The 13,757-nt window shown below is 45.2% G+C and overlaps 1 long non-coding RNA gene across 2 annotated transcripts in view; it reads right to left on the bottom strand.

Moving 5' to 3' along the window:
* LOC145513482 (uncharacterized) overlaps positions 1-3,303 on the bottom strand; it is an 80,421-nt gene extending 77,118 nt beyond the window's left edge. For both annotated transcript variants that reach the window (XR_014059418.1, XR_014059419.1), the window contains exons 1-2: positions 3,208-3,303; positions 2,120-2,258 (exon numbers count right to left, since the gene is read on the bottom strand). This is a non-coding gene — a long non-coding RNA (uncharacterized LOC145513482). The remainder of the gene's footprint in view (positions 1-2,119; positions 2,259-3,207) is intronic.
* Positions 3,304-13,757: the final 10,454 nt, after the last annotated feature.

Here is a 13,757-nt window from a genome sequence, read left to right as displayed (position 1 = left end):
GGGGGAAACTTTAAGCCATCTGATATTTCTGGAGCATAGAGTGGGAGGCAAGAAAAAGCAAGGATAAAGAGAAAGCAGCATCATTGATGATCAAGGTACCAGAGGAAACCAGGGAGTGAGGATCTGTAACGTGGGGTTTCGCAAGCCCAGGGCCACATCTTGCTCTGAAACAGGTGGTAAGGAGGGAAAGATGGGAGAAGGAGCCGCTGAACTCTGAGGGGGAACAGCTCTGAGTTTGTCCCTATGTTCCTTTGACACAAAGGTCAGCAAACTTTTTCTATAAAAGGCCAGATAGCAAATTTTTTTGGCTTTGTTGACCACAAGGTCTCTGTTACAACTACTCAGGTCTGCATGGGGAAGGCAAAAGCAGCTACATACAATACTTAAGGGGTTCCCTGGTGGCTCAGATGGTAAAGAATCTGCCTGTGATGTGGGAGACCTGGGTTCGATCCCTGAGTTGGGAAAATTCCCCTGGAGGAGGGGATGGCTACCTACTCCAGTATTCTGGCCTGGAGAATTCCATGGACACAGGAGCCTGGCCCGATACAAGTATATGGGGTCACAAAGAGTCGGACACGACTGAGTGACTTTCATTTTCATAATACTTAAAGGATGTGTCCGTGTTCCAAATACATTTTACGTATGGATGCAGAAATTCGACAGAGTTGAGAGATACTTCAATGATAGAGCCTAATCATGGGTGCACGTGGAGCTTGAAGGGGAAGATAAACCCCAAGTTTCTAGGCTGAGTGTGAATGGCTTCTGTAGCCTCAATGAAACAGCAGGCAAGTCAACTGCAGAGATTTCGGTAGAAGACTCAGACTGGCTACTTGTCCCCTCTGGAGCTGTTACACTGCTACACAATGGCAAGGGTGAGGTAGATGTGTTTTGTTTTGTTTTTTTTAATGTTTATTCTTTCAAATCATTTTTACCTGTCCTAAAACAGCTGTTTATTGTGCTAGCTACCAAAAGTTTCAAGAAGCTGACCACCAATCTCAAGATTCTCCTCAAAGCATTATGTTCTCCAGCGTTTATTGAGTGACTGCTATATGTAAGACCTTGAGGATAAAATAAGGCATGAAAGAGATGACCTCAGCCCTCGATCTAGGAGGGTTGTGTGTATGGGCTCAGTTGCATCCGACTCTTGATGGCCCCATGGACTGTAGCCCACCAGACTCCTCTGCCCATGGAATTTTTCAGGCAAGAATGTTGGAGTGGGGTGCTATTTCCTACTCCAGGGGATCTTCCCCACCCGTGAACCCATGAACTGTTGCCTCTTGCATCTCCTGCACTGGCAGGTGGATTCTTTACCAATAACACCACCTGGGAAGCCCCAACCTTGGAGGTAAAACATTTCAAATCAAAGGAATAACATTAGATATCATGCCATCAATCCCCTTCACTATTTTACGTCTCCTGTTTGGAAAAGTGATTTATCTTGGGTTACTACAATTAACAAAATATCTAAGCAGCTTCAGTACCTTCTGGATATGGACATTTAAGAGTAAGACAAGTTTTACTACTCAGCAAAGGCCAGTAGAAATTCATTTTCTTAGACATGACTGACTTTCTTAGACATGACTAGGTTGGGCTGGACAAGTACAGACCTAGGTTTAAATCAGAGTTCTGGCACTTACTGGCTGTATAATTGTATATAAGTGTAACTTCTCCAAGCCTCAATTTGTAAAACAGGGGATAATGACCTGGTAGAATCTATTAAGCGAGATAGTACATGAGAGTGGCTTGGCAGAATGTCTGATATTTGACAAGTGTTCAATAAATAGTGACTGATATAAAGCTGGAATCTGTGGGAGAAGGCGAGGGTGGGATGATTTGAGAGAATAGCATGGAAACATGTGTATTCCCATATGTGAAATAGATGACCAGTCCGAGTTCGATGCATGAAGCAGGGCACTCAAAGCTGGTGCACTGGGACGACCCAGAGGGATGGGATGGGGAGGGTGGTGGGAGGGGGGTTCAGGACAGGGGGACACATGTCCACCTATGGCTGATTCATGTCCATGTATGGCAAAAACCACCACAATATTGTAAAGTAATTAGCCTCCAATTAAAATAAATAAATAAATAAATAGTGACTTATCCGTCAGTCCTGACTTACTCAATGTTGTCAGCTGGTCAGGTGAGATAAATAATGGTCATTGCTTGTCTTCCCGTGTTCTCCGTCACTCAATCCTGATCAAAGCCAGGTTGGCTGGGCAGAAGCAGCTCTGCTCCTCCTTGCTTTGAATTTTTTTTTTCTGGAAAAGATGCATTATATCTTCTTTGCTTGTTAAGAGTATGTCTTGGCCTATGGCCAGTTTCTCCCCCAAGTCACATGGGAGTTGAGGTATGAAGTAGAAACCAGAACTTGAGTTAAGATCTATCACCATCTTTTGCTGCTGGTTTTTGTCACTAGTGATTAATAGTGATAAATTCAGGCAGCACAAGACCACAGCTAGATTTACTTCTAGCACAGGGAAATGCACACAGTAAAAAATGGACTATTAAGTATCCTCAGATGATTTTGACATATTTTCACCATGTTCCCCATACAGCATCAGTCATACTATGGGAAACCCAAGTGTGGGCCATCTGGCTGTTTCCAAGCCTTCCAGCTGGCTCTGGTCACTTGCATGGTTGGAAACCAAAAACGTCCACATGCTCCCTGTGGGACTGTGTTCTCACGGCCACCTCTGGTCCAATTTCTTGTTTATGCTGAAATGTGAGTCTCCTCCTAGCCCTGCCTCCCGACTACTGTTTTGTTCCCTCCCCTGGCATGGACTCAAACAAGGAAATCAGTCCCTTTTGCATTTAATTTGCCAAGGCAACTGCTGACCCAACAGTTGGGTGTGTAGTGAAAGTGCGGAGTCGTTTCTTTTCAGAAAGTAGAAGTGTTTAGGCTGCACCAGACCTGGCTTCACGTGGGTCCGACTATCGCGGCCCCACAGGCACCTGTGCTCAGAGGGGCTTGTGCTCACTGTCTTGAAATCTTTAATTTCATCTCTGAATTTGTGCTTTTGTAAGTGAAGTCTGACAGGTCAACAGAATATGCGTCTGGGACTCACACTCAGCCCTCTTGTCAACACCCTGCCTTCAAGGGGCAGGTTGTCTTGAAGGGGGGTGTATTGCACCCCCACCCCCTTGAACTACCTCCCACCTTTGCCTGGTACTTCAAGCCCGCCTTCCCACCCTCAACCTGTGACCTACCCCGAGCAGTTCGCCTGTCCAGGACTGGTTGGGATGGCTGGCCCGTGGGAACTGGACCAGTCTGGTCTGACTTCCCCACCGCGGCTTGGGCAGGGCACTTAGCCTAGGGGCTGGCGGCAGAGGGAGCTTGCAGATGGTGGGCGGTATGCGCATGCCCACAGCCAAATCCCAGGTGCCTACAAGGATCTGCCCTTGTGGAGTCCTTATGCCTGAGGGAACGGGAATTAAATAAATTAAAACCAGCATGACAGAGAGAGACACTGCAGTTGAAAGAAAAAAGCTTTATATTTTAGTGCCTCTAATGGCACCTTTTGCTACATGTTGAACATTTTCATTTTGCAACGGGCTCCACAAATTATAAAGTCTGTGCCCAGCCCCAAACCCCAAGTTGTCCTCACTCTACTATGCGGAATTATTTTAACACTCTCTTTGTTTCCTTTTTCCACCTTCCAAATCGAGTTCCTGGAACCTAATTTTGCATGGCCAAATGACCTAGAAAATGTTTTATGAAACAAAAAAAAATTTCCCTCTGAGAGAAATTCTACCACCAGGTTTCTAAGTAGCAGGATTTCCCCCCCATGCCCCAATTGTGTATGTATAAATCACCAATTACTTCTCATCAGTATTTACCAAGTCATGTTCCACGGAACATTAATACCACAAAAGAGCCCTCCGAAGAACATGAGAGAGAGACAAAACATTCCAGGGACAATAAGTTTAGAAAACACCAAAGACTTTGCTTCTCTCTCCCCCAACTCTTTTTTCTTTTCTTTTCTTATCTTTTCTTTTTTTTTGGTAGAGTTCTTTGTCACATTAGCTTATTAAAGAACCATTTGATTTTATTTAAAATAGCATTTCCTGATTTGTCAGTGGAACTCATTTCTTGGGGAAGAGCTACTAACTTCCTAATTTGCAAGAATTTCCTTAGAGCAGGCAAATTTTTTCTTAAAAGGGCCATTAGTAAATATTTCAAGCTTTGAGGGCCATTTAGTCTCTGTGCACAGAGAAGGCAATGGCACCCCACTCCAGTACTCTTGCCTGGAAACCCCATGGACGGAGGAGCCTGGTAGGCTGCAGCCCATGGGGTCGCAAAGAGTCAGACAAGACTGAGCGACTTCACTTTCACTTTTCACTTTCATGCATTGGAGAAGGAAATAGCAATCCACTCCAATATTCTTGCCTGGAGAATCCCAGAGACAAAGGAGCCTGGTGGGCTGCCATCTATGGGGTCGCACAGAGTCGGACACAACTGAAGTGACTTGGCAGCAGCAGCAGTCTCTGTGCAATCATTTACCTCTGCAACCATAGACAATACATAGCTGAATGAGCATGGCTGTGTGCCAATAAAACTTTATTTGTGGACACTGAGATTTGAACTTTCTATCATTTTCACAAGTTACAAAGCATTCTTTTGACTTTTTGCCACCGTTTAAAAATGTAAAAACCATTCTTAGCTCGAGGGCCAAACAAAAACAGGAGGTGTGGGTGGTTCTTGGCCAGTGGGCAGTAGTTTGCCAATTCTTGACTTAGAGGAAGACCAAGAAAAAAAGTTACTTGTGAACACAAGTTGGGTACAGTTTCTCTACCTTAACTGTCATAGATTCTGAATTTTTTTTTCTAATTGAGCATTTATATTTGGGCTATTTTTTAAAATATTGTTGCCAGTTGTGGCTCAGATGGTTCCAGTTCCAAATACAGTCAGCTCCTGGTAAATACTTAATTGCCTCCTCTCTGCTACTGTCTCTCAGCACACACCCTCTGGTCCAAGCTGGTTAGCTATCTGAAATACTTGCCTTCTGCCTCTTACATTCTCTCTTCATTCTGCATTCTGGAGTCACTCTCATCTTGTCAAGGATGGTGTCCAGATGCAGCAGAAGTCATGTTCCTGAACTCCTCCCATTTGCACATTTTAAAATATGTATACTTCCCTAGAGCCCAACACCAGAGCCAAGGAACTGAACCACAAAGCAGACACCCACATGCTTTACAGAGTAACTCACTCATTCCCAGTCTTTTCATAATTACACCCACAGACACATGTTCTTGACTTCATGACATGTCCCATTCTCCCTTAGAAATACATGGGCACATCTATTTTTGAAATCAGAGTGAATTAACATTATTTTCTGAGAGGTTCATAATTAAGATTATCCCCTAAGATCACTGAAGGTAACCTTGGAGCTGCAAAAACTCAGTTTGAAATCACATTGCATGACATACACTTTGAAGTCCTAAATACATTTATGTTTTGTCTCCCTTTTTAAATTCCTTTACAGTGGGTATGTGATGGGAATAGAATCAAACAAAGAAGAAATTATAGAGCAGCATCTGTGGGCAATGATGAAAAGGAAAGATGCATGTGATTACTTCAGTGTTCATGTGACCACTTGTCTCTATTTTAGAAACAAACAGAAATTGAATGACAAAAAGTCACCTGTGAGTTTGAGAAACTCTATCAATTCCTAGAGGACAAGGGGAAAAGCCTTCTGTCCCAACTGAGGGAGATCAACAAAGCCATTTTAAGAAACAAACATGAAAATATGAACAATGTCTTAAATGAGAAGTCACTCCTCAGCTACCACAGTCAATAAAGTCTTACGGGTGGGATGTATCGGAGGACTGAGAATCAGCATGGTGAAGCAGGTGGGTGGGCAGCCGGTGATACTCATCCTTGGGCAGCTCCAACCATGTGGTTTGGAAGATATATGAGGAAAGCCATCAAAGCAATACTCCGGGAGGAAAATCACTGGTATCGTTCATGGCTAAAAGCTCCCTGAAGACTCAGGCCTCGCTCTAAGGAAGGGGAAGTTGATTATCTGGCTCCCTGATTATCTTTGACATAACACTCTTAGGATAATTACCCCTGCAGTAGTTGGGGCCAGTGGCTGGGCATCAGGTGGCCAGTCTGTCTTCTTGGCCATGCCACAGACTTGCTGGGTGAGCTTGAATTTGCTTCTCCAAGTTCTACTTCTGCCACAATCATTACCAGATGCTTAAAAGCACATCAAGGCTTTAGAGTCCAGTGGCTGAGAACAAGGGCTCTGAAGCCAGACCACATTCAAATCCTGTCTTTCACCTACAAGCTGGGAGACCTGCTTCACATTCCTTAACACCTATCTCTGTGTTGAGTTTCCTCTTCTTGATAAATGTTACTTAGTGAATGTTAGTCATTATTGGGAAGATTAAGAAATGTACTGAACCCTTCCTAGCCCTGCCTCAAGGATGGAGAGGGAGCCAGGTCTAGCACAGACGGCAGTGAAGATCTAGGGATTTGGGGAATGATAGCAGAGAACCCTTATCTGATGCAATGAAACACTGACAGTAAGAAGAAGACAATGTACTTTTTTGAGGGCTGATGATGTTCTTAATGTGTGGTACTATGTGCACATAACAACTCCATGAAGGCTATTATTCTGATTCTTATTAGCTCCATTTTTCAGATGAGTAAACTAAGACTTTGCCTGGAAAATCCCATGGACGGAGGAGCCTGGTAGGCTGCAGCCCAGGGGGTCACTAAGAGTTGGACACGACTGAGTGACTTCACTTTCACTTTTCACTTTCATGCATTGGAGAAGGAAATGGCAACCCACTCCAGTGTTCTTGCCTGGAGAATCCTAGGGACAGGGGAGCCTGGTGGGCTGCCGTTTATGGGGTTGCACAGAGTCGGACATGACTGAAGCGACTTAGCAGCAGCAGCAAACTAAGACTTGGGCTTCCCAGGTAGCGCTAGTGGTAAAGAATCCACCTGCCAATGCAGGTGATGCAAGAGATGTGGGTTCAATCCCTGGGTCAGGAAGATCCCCTGGAGTAGGAAATGGCAACCCACTCCAGTACTCTTGCCTGGAAAATTCCATAGACAGAGGATCCTGGTGGGCTACAGCCCATGGGGTTGCAAAGAGTCAAACATGACAGAGCAACTGAATAAACTAGAGTTGTTTAACATCCCAGGCCTAGTAAGGGACAGAGCAAATATTCCAGGTCAGGTTCCTTGGCTCTAAAGTGCATAAACACTGCACAAGCTAAGGATCAAAATGCCAGGAGATGGGAAGTTATTGCTCGATGGGTACAGAAATGATTGGATGATGAAAATGTTCTGGAAATAGTGGTGATGGTTACACAACATTGTGAAGGTAGTGAAGGCCACTGAATTGCACACTTAAAAATGCTTACAATGATAAATTATCAGTTATGTAGATTTTACACACACATTCATGAAAAATGCCAGGAGAGAGGTTGGAAGGGCCTTGCAAACTCCCTGAGGTCAAAGACAGTTATGGAAATCAGAGACCAACCTAGGACTCAGTGACTGAGAAAAGCAAAAACTAGAATGTACTGTTGTCTCTCCCTTGCAAAGAAGATAGTTTATAAAACTCTGGAGCAATAATAAGCTTGAGTTTATTCCTTAAAGAAAGCATTTTGCACCTTTGGAAGCCCACAAACTCAAACACACCACTTTTATGAGCCATTTCTAGGGCTTCACAGAGAAACTGTATCGTAAAAGCCTGAGAACCATCAAGGGGAAGAAACCCCAACTTTTAAATGAATAAAAACTGAATCAATATAATAATGGCCATGTCTGTTGGACAATATTTCTTTCTTATATGATTAAGATTTAGAATACAAAATATTCTTGCCAACTAATGAATGAATTTAAATAAATGTGTGAAAGAGCCAGGAAAATGGAACAGATGACACCTCTGTAAATCCCACAAGAGAGATTTACAATAAGCAGGTTATTTCCAGTCATAAAACAGCCTATAAAACAAAAGCACAGGATGAATGCTGGTCCGCTTTGTTAAGAAAGCTGTGGATTATCTAGGAAGTCAGGAGCCTCATGCAGGGCTGACTTGGGGTGGCATCTGGGGATTACCTGAGTCCTCTTTGTTTTCTTTACAGAATAGCAGGCATGTCTTAAACAGGCATGTAAAGGCAGGTGGGCCAAAGGGGGAAAACAGTGGTATCATCAGATGTCTTGCTTTTGCTTCTTTATCCAGAGAATAAAATGGTCTGAAGATGAACAATTAGCCTGGCAGGCTCTGACGTAACAACACCACTCCCACCCCTGCCCATTTCCTTTCTCTACAAGGCATTTGGGTGGATCCCATAAAACCTGGGAATGGCCATTTTTTTCTATTGGGTTAGTGGCTCCAATTGAATACGTTGGTCATTAGCAGTTGCTGGAGGCCTGGGAGTTGATAAAAAGCCGGTTCCCTGAGTTCCTTCTAGACTTGGGTCCACGTAGCAGAGAGCTCTGGCCACTTTCTCTCCTTACCAGCCTCTTCCCTGGTGATCCAGAGCACATGGGAAGGCAAGGGCTTGGAGAAGACTATGTCTGCATAGAAGAGGAAGGTCCTGATAGGGGGCTGCCAGCACTGCCCTTGCACCTGGTCCTGTGAGAAGTCCCCTCTCTGGCTCTTCCTCAGAGCCAAAGTAATATTTTCACAAACACACATCCAAGCCCCAGGCCCCTCTTCTAGACAACAGTCCCAGAATTTCCTGCCCAAATAGCCCTGAGCTTACTTCCAGGGCCTGCCTTGTCCTCTTTTCTGGGTAATGCTCCCACAACCCAAGGGTGGCCAAGGGTGACGTACGCATGCAGCTCAGACATGCAGCCTGGGGTGTTCACACACGTGTGCACAGGCCCCTCATAGTTCAGAGCAGAGCCATGACAGGAAGAGAAGGGGGTGGCAGGGGTGGGGGTAGGAGGGGCGAGGCAGGCACTCCCTGGACTGCGTGTACCTGGGCAGAAGTCCAAGAATTCTCAATTTGAACTTGACCTTTTAGGTTATTATGAAAGTAAACGTATCAAGGTAGGAAGATCCACTCATTAGGCAGCTCCCTGGTTTGAGGTATGACTTTTGAAGCTGTAGATCTATGACGGGTGGGCCTCCATTTGTCCCCTCATCCCAGGCCTTGCCAATGCGAGGGGCAGGCTTGTCCCCAGGTTGCATCCCTCTCTTCCAGATGCCACTTTTGGGGGAAGACAGTGTACAGTTTGCCCTTCTTTTGCTTATTCCTGAGAAATAAATCAATTCATCCTTGCAAAAAAACCCCTCTATTTATTCCTAGGAGTGAAAACATTAAGGTTAAACCATTAGTCTCCAAGTTAACTAACTGGGCGAGAGAACCAATGTTTTCTCCAGGCAGGGTGAACTCAGTGACCTCCTGCACTAGTTCAAAGGTGATGAGAGGTCCTGCTTCCCCTGGGCGGTCACTGCTGTTCTAGAAGCGGAGGAGGGAAGCAGGCGTCTCCCTGAGGCTGGAGAGCAGCCCTCCTCTAGTGTGGAGGGAAGATACACGTGGAAAGTGTCTTTTGGCTGGGAGCTCAAAGCCTTTCCCTTTTTCTGTCCCTAAAGAACCTGTCGACCGCCCTGGAGGAGACGGGAATAGCTCATGATAACAAGCCCGGTGAGGCATCTAAATGGGCACCAGCCGGTGTGACTTATGGAAGGGAGAGGAGATAATACGTCCGGCAAACCCTGGAGACTGAGACAGGTTTGTCAATAGTCAACTGCCCTGAGTATGCAGAGAGGGGACCAGGCAGGGCCTCTGCTCACATTTCTTGTCATCTTAACGCATTTCAACACACAAATAAAGCATCTAGGTAGAGTTATTGACATCCACGTGAAGAGGGAGGAATCAGGCCTGGGAGAAGGGAACAGTGATGGGGGGAACTGTGAGCAGTGGGTCTGGGCAAGCTGTTAGGCCAAGCTTGACCAGCGGCCTCAGGGTGTCAGTAAAGCTTAAGCCTAAAGAACGCCAGCTCCTGAGCACACAGCCCAGTACTGAGAGAGGGGCCAAAAAGCAGGGAAGGGGGCATTTGCCCAACCTGAAGCTCAAGCACCTCCTTAAACTCTATGCCTTTGGCACCTCGTTTACCTCGCCCTCACCAGGCCCAGCAGGTGTTTTGGGGGCCTGTGCTGACTATACACTCACCAGAAGCTGGGTCACATCTGGGTCTCCCAAGTTTTCCCTGTCTTGAGAGAGGAAGAGTAAGGCCTTCCACAGACATGCAGTCCTCTAATGGCTAGTGGGCTTGCCCAAGCCTGGGACAGGCAGGCTCTCCTCTCTTGGCAGAGATGTAGGGAGGCACCCCCCAAGCCATAGCCTTCTCTGGGTTCCAGGCAGCTTCCCCAGAAGCTTTCCTCATCCCTGCCTTCAGCATCCTGCCTAGCACTCCCTCTGGTCTCCCCTGGCAATGTGACCCTGGACCCAGAAACTGCCAACCTTTACCTCCAAGAGGTAGGTAACATGAGCAGAATAAACATGGGTGAAATTATCTGTGCCTTGCAACCCAGAGAGACTCTCGTTTCTCTGTACACTGGGCACTGTGGGATTTCATCAGGCAGGCACCACGGGCATGTGCTAGTGGCCTTTGTGGCTACCAGGGCCTTGGTGTGGTCAAAGGATCTGGAAAAAAGAAAAAGGGGCTTAAACCAAAACCTGAAAAAGACATCTGGGCTGTAAGGATCTACCAAAGTCACTATCAGTCTTCCACCCACCTCTGCAGTGACATCTTCTTAAAAGACCCAGGAAGGTTCTAGTGTCTTTGGACTATGAAGGGGGTCACTTGTCATTCCACAATGTGGAGATTTTACTTCCGTTTTGCCTTCTCAGCATGTTTACTGAAAACATCTTTTTTTCTGGTTGCCCTCAAAAGGGGCCAGTACAACCCTTCGTCCCTAATAGGAAGCCCCTTCTGAGCATGTGTCTTTCCAAGAAATTCAGGATATGGGGCAAAAACAGTTGGGAGCTGCTTCTCTAGCCGTCTTTGCTGGTAGCAGCAAAGCATGGGACTGCAGCTGCTCACGGGACAGTTTGTATGGTCAACTACATAGTAGAAATAAAATGAACAGGAGAGCCTGAACCATGCACTTTATCCTATTTTAGTGTGGTAGTCAGATTTTCAGAGCTCATACTTTTCTTCCACTTCTGTCTTTATCAAGTGCCTTCAAAACCCCACTTCAGTCTCTCAAATAAAACCCAGCTCACCTGCTCTAAAGACTCTTCTCCACACAGTAGTGAGGAGAACAGATAATTGGGTAGCCACAGAAAAGCCTTTACAACAAGGGCATTATCAATAATCATATTTAATACATACACATTATTTCCATAGTAAGAAGTAATGGGAGGACAAAAATTATCACTCTAAACGTTCTGGATACTGTCTAAAATATATTTCAGATAGATTGTGCCGCACGAGTGTACACCTCACAATAAAGGTTTTTCTTTCTCAGTTTCAACATATGTACAGCTGATGTGTTCAGTGTGGCTTTTTTAAGGACTGGCAAAATTAGAGGCACTGCTTCTCCCTCTGGTCCAGATGGTGCTTCCATTTCCATTTATAGCAATAAGGAAATTATAGAGCCTTAAAGACAAAGACTGACCAAAATAATCTTACTTTGCCTTCATTCCCTATGAAATGCAGTCCCAAGCAATATCCACATTTTTCCCTATCTTCTACCTGACGGTGGGATTCTTCCATTAGCTAAATGATCTCTGACCCCCAAACTGGGCAGCTCACTGGGACTGGGGGTGGAAGACAGAGGGCCTGGCCCATCCCCATTGTGGGGCTTCTGTCAATGAGGGAAGATGGTCTGCCTCTGGTTTATCACATTCCGCAGTGCAGAAATGGTCCTCCCATGGCACTATCCTGCCACAACGCTCACACCCTGTTGGGACCTGAGAGGATGTGAGTCCTATTCTAACGTACAAAGCATGTGTGATTTCTAAACGGGAAATGTGTGAACTTTGTTCTCTTTATGGCAACTATCAGCCTATCTTCTGGGAAAGGTGTTCAGATCTTGGAGTTCCACTGCTTAATCCCAATAGATAAGCACCACAATGCCAAATGTGAAGATTTTGAAGCCTGACCGGACTAATGGGTTCAAATCCTGACTCTGCCGCTTCGGAACTGTGAGATTTGGGGTATATCGCTCAGCCTCTAGGTGGCTCAGTGGTAAAGAATCTGCCTGCCAGTGCAAGAGATTCAGGAGACAGGGGTTTGATTCCTGGGTCGGAAAGATCCCCCTGGAGTAGGAAATGGCAACCCGCTCCAGTATTCTTGCCTGGAAAATTCCATGGACAGTGGAGCCTGGCAGGTTACAGTCCATGGGATCACAAAAAGTCGGACACAACTGAGCATGCGTGCATGCTCAACCTCTCTGTGCCTCAGCTTTATGAGACTAATGATAGTCTTGCCTCAGAAGGCTGTTAGAAGGCTTATATGAGTTACTACTCATGGAATACTAAGCACTTAGTAAGTAAAAGAGTTGGTAAAATAAATATATAATTATAAGTTGATTCATCTTATATGCCTACCATGATGAACATAAAATCATTTCTTGGTGGTGTTAGGAGGTCTCAGGTCCCACAAGGGTCTTGCATAAAAGAAAACTGGGCTGAGGCTCCACCTGAAGTAGACCCTTATCTTAGAAAAATTTATATAAAAATCACACTGAAATAAGCCCAGTGCAAAATAAATTTCCTCCTTGGGTTAGCCCTATCCCAGGATAGCCTGAACCATGCACTTTTTCCTATTTTAGTGTGGTAGTTAAGATTTTCAGAGCTCATACTTCCACTCCTGTCTTTATCAAGTGCCTTTTACACTCCACTTCAACCTCTCAAATAAAACCCAATTCACCTGCTCTGAAGACTCTCCTCCACACAGTAGTGAGGAGAACAGATGAAGATAACATTACCTGTTAGATGAAGTTATTATAAAGATGAAGATATTGTAAAAGAAACCCTTTATAATAAAGGCATTATCAATAATCATATTTAATATGTACATGTAATTTCCATAGTAAGAAGTAACAGGAGGGCAAAAATTATGACTCTAAAGGTTCTGGATACTGTCTAAAGTACATTCCAGATAGACTGTGCAGCACGAGTGTGCATCTCATAATAAAGGTTTTTCTTTCTCAGTTTCAACGTATGTGCAGCTGATATGTTCAGTGTGGCTTTTTTAAGGACTGGCAAAATTAGAGGCACTACTTCTCCTTCTGGTCCAGAGAGTAATTCTATTATAAACAGAATTACTTTAACCAAAAGAATTTAAACTAGTTACATATATTTTTATTTTTTTATTGGAGTATAATTGCTTTCCAGTGTTGTGTTGGTTTCTGCCATACAACAGTATGAATCAGCTATAAGTACACATATATCCTCTCCTTCTAGAGCCTCCCTCCCACCCATCCCCATCCCAGCCCTCTAGGTCGTCACAGAGCACGGGCTTGAGTTCTCTGTGTAATACAGCAACTTCCCACTAACTAGGAGAAGGCAATGGCACCCCACTCCAGTACTCTTGCCTGGAAAATCCCATGGACGGAGGAGCCTGGTAGGCTGCAGTCCATGGGGTCACTAAGAGTCGGACACGACTGAGCAACTTCACTTTCACTTTTCACTTTCATGCATTGGAGAAGGAAATGGCAACCCACTCCAGTGTTCTTGCCTGGAGAATCCCAGGGGCGGGGGAGCCTGGTGGGCTGCCGTCTGTGGGGTCGCACAGAGTCGGACACGTCTGAAGCGACTTAGCAGCAGCAGCAACC

The sequence above is a fragment of the Giraffa tippelskirchi genome, chromosome 7, assembly GCF_054371585.1.
Source record: "Giraffa tippelskirchi isolate mGirTip1 chromosome 7, T2T-mGirTip1v1.2.pri, whole genome shotgun sequence".
NCBI classification, from domain to species: Eukaryota; Metazoa; Chordata; class Mammalia; order Artiodactyla; family Giraffidae; genus Giraffa; species Giraffa tippelskirchi.
Note: the sequence above shows the minus strand (reverse complement) of the source record. Positions and strands in the feature narration are given on the sequence as shown.